Genomic DNA, 7,476 nt, shown 5'->3' on the forward strand with positions numbered 1-7,476 from the left:
TTTTAATTCCTTTAATTAATTAAAACCAAATTAAATTTCGGCGACCGATCACACTACGCAGAGTTAGCCGGGGTTGGAGGGGCAGCGCCCCTGTCCAAAATTTTAATGAACAATTCATTTGAAATGGACATTGTTTTGCATGAACACAACCCTTGCGTAGTCACAAAACAGGAACCCCAAAATTTTGACTCTGGGAGTGTGACGACCGTCACAGGCGTGTGACGACCGTCACAGGCGTGTGACGACCGTCACAGGCAATGTGAGTGTGACGATCGTCATGGGCGTGTTACGACCGTCACGCATCCAGTTTGTTACGCCTGTTACGCTCGTCACACGAACTTCACGCGGCCAAACTAATAGGACTTTGAAACAGTCTACGGACCTCTTCCAAAAAGCCCTAAATTCAGAACTCCTTGACGGCACAACCCTTGCGCCGTCACCAACCCTAATGCGCCAATTTCAGACCGTCAAACACACCTCGATTGTTGATTCAGTATGATTGATCAACATGTCATTGCTTCACCATACTAATGTCGGATTCCGAAGCAAATGACCATTGATCGCTCAAAGGAAAACAATCATTTAGTGTTCGAATGAATGAAACAGAAACAGTATATCACATATACCGTACTTTGCATTAGGATTACTTATATCATATATAAGTTGATCGGTCTCAATTGCGTAACCTATGGACGATCGATGTATCGCTGCTTCACCATACTAATGTCGGATTCCGAAGCATAGTCAACATCAATCATCCAACTCGTACACTCATGATGCCAAATTTAATTACCCGATTAATTAATTGATTCATTCTGTCTTTTAATCATATTAATACAGAAAGTAAACAGCTATCCGAGTCATGGTTTCGTAAGTGGCTCTGATACCACTGAAGGAGAATTGTGGTCCAAAACGCAGCGGAAATTAAAATTTCTCCTTTAGAGATCCTTACGAATGGTCATGATCAGTGATAGAATATTTACCTCTTGTGACGGTTGAAACCTTTGGTGCAGATCTCTTGTGACGATCAAAACCTTTGATGCAAATCCACAAAGCGATCACGAACGTTGAACGATGACAACGTCTCTACTCAGTCCACACGAACGGGTTCCTTCAATCTCAGTGCTAGCTGGTACGAATGAAGGCTTTGAGTGAGAGAGAGAGTGATAGAAAACGAAAATAATGCAACCGCAATTTTTGCTTCTGCACAAGGGTTCTATTTATAGAACCACTTGTGTGGGCTTCAAGCTAAAAGCCCACTTAAGTGTATTTTGGCCCATATCTTATAATATGCCCAAAATCACTTAAGCTCATGGTACCTTACCATATTTCGTATTCTACTCAAGTACACCGTACCTTACGATGTTCTATAATTCACTTAAGGGAACCGTACCTTACGGTATTCCTTAGTTACTCTATCTCTCATCAATCCGTCCTTTGTGTGTGACCCTGTAGGTTTTCGTGACGTTGGCAATTACATTAAATCACGTATTTAACATAATAAACAGTGAGCGGTATCTAGCAACACATCACTGCTACCCAGGACACGAAAATGTCAAGTGATCTGACACAACCTTCTGTGATAATAAATATGTGTATAATTACCCTTTTGCCCTTATGTCTATATTGAACACAAGGCATAGACCGTGTCATCCTTGTTCAGTTTAATGGGCCCATAGACATTCATCCTGTTACGCAGGATGGGCAAATTCCATCTAGGACACTCATGTCCCTCAGCATGCTTTGTGGAGTACCCATTAACTGTCTTTATGGTTATCCAGTTACGGACAACGTTGGATCAGCAATAAAACACTCGACTCTACATCTAGGATCCATAGTGGTTTCAGGTCGAAGAGTGGAATACACTATTATCACCATGAGAATAACTTATGACACTTTGCATAACTTTCTATATAGTATTCTCATAGCGGGTCAATCCGGTACAAATATTACTCTTAATATTCATACCTATGTTTAAGACTTGATAACTCTTTATCCATGATCCATGAGATGTGATCATCAGTCTACAAACATAATAGTCTTAATGCTTTAATGTTATCCCACTTCACACTAAAGCTCGACTACGGATACTTTAAGAATAGTGTCCTTATGTTTAATGTGATCTCATGATTAAGTCATACTTGATACATTAAACAGACTAGCTATTCTAGGGACTTTATTAAACAAACGTAATAAAGAAAAAGCCTTTTATTATTAATAAATAATTCGATACAAGTACCAAAAGTATTGGCCTCTAGGGCTTACACCAACAGTATGTACAATACATTGGAAATTACCGACCTCTTGACATCTTTCCTCATAATCAGAACATCACCAATACCTTCAGCTGCTAGAGTATTTTCATTTGCAAATTTTACCATGTTCTTCATTGAGGGTTTCATTTTGACAAACCAATCTTTCCTACCAGTCATGTATGATGAGCATCCTGAGTCCAAGTACCATTGGTCCTTAAATCATTCTTCATCTCTTGTTGTGACCATCAACAACATCTCTTCTTTTTCATGCTTTGCAAAATTTGCATCATTATATTGATTCTTTTGTTTTTCAGGACTATCACTAGAGTAATGACCATAATTTTGACAATTGAAACATTAAATGTGGCTTTTGTCAGGTTTTCGACCACCGCCTATTCCTCTCCCCACATCACCGCCTCTTTGGTTGCTTTGGTATGAGGGCTTTCTCTAATTCGACCAGCCTCATTCTTGTTGATTTCGACTAATCAAATTATTGTAGCCTTCTCTACCTTTGTTGTCGAACCACTTCTTTTACCTTTCTTTTCTCTTGTTGATTGCGCCTGCAAAGCCACATCACTCATTGACTTTCCTGCAACTCTTTCAGTCATTATTTGTTCATGAGATTCAAGCGTCCATTGAAGCTCTTCCTTTGTCAATGCTGAAAAATCTTTTGACTCTTCTAAGGCTAATACCACGTGGTCGAACTTTGGAGTCAATGACCTCAAGATCTTTGAAACAACTGATCTTGATGTCAACACTTCTCCACATACCTTGATTTGATTCACTAGTTTTGTTACCCTAGTGAAAAATCAGTTATGATTTCATTGTCTTCCATCTTAAACAATTCATACGTTCTTTTGTGAGTCTGTGACTCACCTCTTTCACCTTCTCTCCGCCTTCAAATGATTTTTACAGAATTTCCCATGCTTCTTTCGCTGATTCAACATCATTAACCTTTTCGAAATTGTCAGAATCGACACATTGATGAATTATAAAGAGAGTTTTATAATCTTTCTTCTTCAATTCTTTATGTGCAGCCTTTTCTTCATCCATCGCGTTTGCTGTAAGCGGTGTCACAAGATCCCAAAGATCTTGATAGCAAAAAACAACATTTATCTGTTTGCACCAATTCTCGTAATTCTGATTATTTAGAATTGGGAGACTCACCGAAAAATGCATGTTCGGATGATTCATCATGTTATGCTTCCAAGAATCGCTCAGTCGGTGCTTTAGATACCATATGTTGGAATTAAACCTAAAACTTTAAGTAATTCCGAGTCAGTCTTGATGAACAAGATTCAATCGCACTGATCAAATTCCCTCTTATTCTTCACTTTTCACTCGAGTAAATCAACCAACCTTGGTTGCAAGATTTTATCATTGCACAATGATGATGAAAGCAAGAAAATAAAATTGAATTGGGAAAGAAAAATGGTGAGGGTTTATCGTGAGAGGAAAAAAGATGAATTGATTCTGCAAAGTTTCTCTCTGCTCACAAACTGTGATTTTGTATTCCTTTTACAACTGCAAAATTCAAGTATATACAATAATAGGGGTTACTCCCTATTTATAGATTTTAGGTTTGCTTGCTTCTCAAGCAAAGTCCAAAACTAACATAACTAACTCAACTAAACAAACAAATAAAGTTAAGTCTAACATTACTGTCGAGATACTCTTCGATATTTCAACACCTAGGTAATTCGATACTTCTTTGCTTTTGTCAAGCAACTTGCTTCGACACAGGGAATTACAATTAAACAGATACTATTATTTTTATAAACGGGAATAAGTTACAAATATTTTTATTAACGAGAAAAGTCTATTGTTGGTACAATTATTTTTATAAACGGAAATAAGTTACAAATATTTCTATAAACGGAAAAATCTATTATTGATACAAATATTTTTATAAACGAGATAAGTCTATTGTTGATACAATTATTTTTTAAACGAGAAAAAGTCTGTTGGTACATTTATTTTTATAAACGCAGACATATGTTTAAAGCGCTTATATTATATCAAATAAGTGTATTATTTTTACAAATATATAAAAATAATACTTGCATAAAAGTATAACGGTTAATGCATATTATTACTCTATATTTATAATTTTGTGAATGCTTATGATCTGGAAAACAAATTTCAAAGTTGACAAATAAGATATTGTGATGTGTAATATTAAATGTTTTATTTATATTACCTTTGTTTTAAAGTACTATTCGGATAAAGGAATTATAGTTACTATGGATTATATTAGTTTATGTTTGTAATTCTCTAAATGTTAACGTTTCGAAAATATGAATTTAAAGTTGACAAAACGTATTATGAATACAGACGAGAATATGTACGATAACACAGATTTGTTACTAATAATAATATAAAATTATTAATTTTTTTATTTATCCTTATAAATTATGATAGTCACAAATAACATTTTTTTCTTTTCTTAAAAATAAAATCTTATATTAATTTCCATGATAATGATCAAATAAATTATATAAAGTAATAGGATTGGTTTAGGTAAGCAACTTCACAAATAAAATTTTATTAATATCGAATTTTATTGATTTGATTTAATTTTTACCCAAAATAAAAAATATCCCACATAAATATTTTCATTTAACTTAAATTTCAATTTAGTTCGGATTTACTCAAGCCAATTAATATTCTTATAGAGTATAAAATAAGTAAATGTTTTATTTAAAAAGAGAGTAGAAGCATTTAAAATAGAAGAAAAGCAGCCCATGTCTGCATAGAGTACAGTAAAGCAGCCTATCTACCTAATCTATTTTGCAGTTTTGTGAAGGCAAGTAGCTTGTTATTATTATCATCATCATTTCAATTCATTAATAATTAAATCGATTACTTACTCCGTCCTATGATATTCAATTCAACATTTTATAAAAACTAAAATAAATAAATAAATAAATAAATAAAATAGAAAATGTTATTTATATTTCAAATTAAAAAAATACTTAGAGGTTATTGACTACAATAGACGTTAATTAAATTAACGCTATGTATTTTTTAATGTTATTTATACTATCTGTGATTTTTTTTTGTTAATTTGACTGTACCTAGTATTTAGTTGTGTAGCATTTTTCCTGCACAGATAAATCTGCAGAAAAACAACAGCTATCATAAATAAAATTAAAAAAATATAGAACCTCAATTTAATTGGCATCCACTATTTAAATATAGGAGGGGTGTTAATGGCATCTAAGTATTCTTTTTATTTTGTTTGAAATAGGAGTATATTAGAAAATGTGATGGAAAGATGTATATATTGATATTAAAGGTTGGAAATTTGATTATTTTGGAAAATTATCTCTTTATTTTTTTTTAAATTTTTGTATTATTATTGATTATTATTGAATTTTTTATCCAAATAACTCATTTTATTTTTATTTTATTTTAAAATAATCCACTTTTCAGATTATTTTTCAAACTACCTCACTTTGAAGAGGTGACGCCAGATGATTTGACGTCTGCTCTCTAAGTTAAAGATGTGACATCAATTGGATTGACTTGTGCACCTAGTGCTACCAATCCAATTGACATCTGTGTGTTATGTTATAAAGGAGGCGCCAATTGATCTGACACTTATGTGTGTTACGTAATTCTTTTTGAAAAACAACATACATTTTAGATAAAAGTCGAAATCAGACCAATTGATATTAATATTAATATGTGTTTACATATGTTAACCAAAAAGACTAATGTCGTTGATCAGGATGACCTAACCGACATCCGGTCCCATATCCCCTAGCTACCCGAACTCGTGACCCTAACCCACGTTGATGATTCACCCTTGATGTTTGAGTATTTGAGGGCCCGTGAACATCACCACCACCTGCAGGAGATTGCCTAAGATATTCAGACAAATCCGCGTAGTCTTGTGTATGTAATGAAGCGATATCACCATAGCTGAGTTCGTGACCCATGCTAAAGTAGTTGGTTGTGTTTGAGTTATTGGAGGGCGACCAGGACAATTGAAGGGCGACATTGGTGTGAATGATGCGTCGAGGAAATGTTGAAATGATTGTTGTGGTGTTTGGTAGCCATATGGTTGTTGCATGTTTTGGTTTTGTGATGTTTAAGCTTCTTGGCTATAGTAGGAGGAGGGACGGTTGATGTTAAATGACCGTTGAGTGTTTTGGCCAAGGCGGCTATGGTAGAGTGATGTATTAGGTGCATAACGATGTTGGGTGTCTTAATGATGATCTACTTGTTGGTGGTGGTACGGGGTATGCTCTTAGTATTGTGGTTGAATGATTGACATGTTAGGGTCGTAGGTTTGTATGTTTGTGGATCGAAAATTTTGATAGAAAGGGGGTTGTGAGTAACCGGTCTGACAATGTTGTTAGGGGTTAGATGTTGAACCTTCTTGTGTGTAAGTTACCTGGCGTGGACCGTATAGGTACATATCCTCGGCGAGGAACTCAAATCCAACCGATCTGTACCAAGCCATATAATTATGAATTGGTTTTTCTTCGGTTGACATCATAGTGTTAGTTAAGACATGGTCTTGTCGGTGCTTCCATTTTCGACACTCAAATCTAGCGAAGCTTTGCCAAGGGTTAAAGTTCCATTGATCGTTAACTTTTCGTAGATGTCATTCTCCAAGGTTTTTCGGGGGATCTGGGATGTGTTGAAGCATACCAAACTGCAATTTAATACGGTCACTATGGTGCATCTCCACAGTGGTGAATCTTATGATCGGCGTGCATGCAGTCCAAACGGCTGCATCTTGTTCGTTGATTTCATGGTCATGATCCAAGTTTAGATATAAACGGCAAATGAACTGAAATGTGAACATATATTAGATTATAAATTTGTTAGAAGAAATTAAAAAATTATTACAAATTAATTAGGTTAATGACAATACATTTCTTGGTCAAAGGTGATACAAGAGATTGTGATACTGGGTAATATAATGTCTAGGACATTTGTTGTAACTTATACCACGTGCCGACCATCTGCACCATAAAATTAAATTTATTATTTAGAGATAATAATTGGTAAAATAAGTAAATATAGTTCATTGTTAAGAACTTACTTTTGTGCGTACGGGAATGTGAACGAGTTGTGGTTGACGGGCGCTAGGGACGGTAGTCTGGACCAACCCATGCTTTGAGCAAAACAACACATCCAGAAAATGTAAATGTGTCTTTGTATGCATTTTTACACAAAGAGCTATAAATATAAGCCAAATAAGTGG

The sequence above is a fragment of the Lathyrus oleraceus genome, chromosome 5, assembly GCF_024323335.1.
Source record: "Lathyrus oleraceus cultivar Zhongwan6 chromosome 5, CAAS_Psat_ZW6_1.0, whole genome shotgun sequence".
Lineage (NCBI taxonomy): Eukaryota > Viridiplantae > Streptophyta > Magnoliopsida > Fabales > Fabaceae > Lathyrus > Lathyrus oleraceus.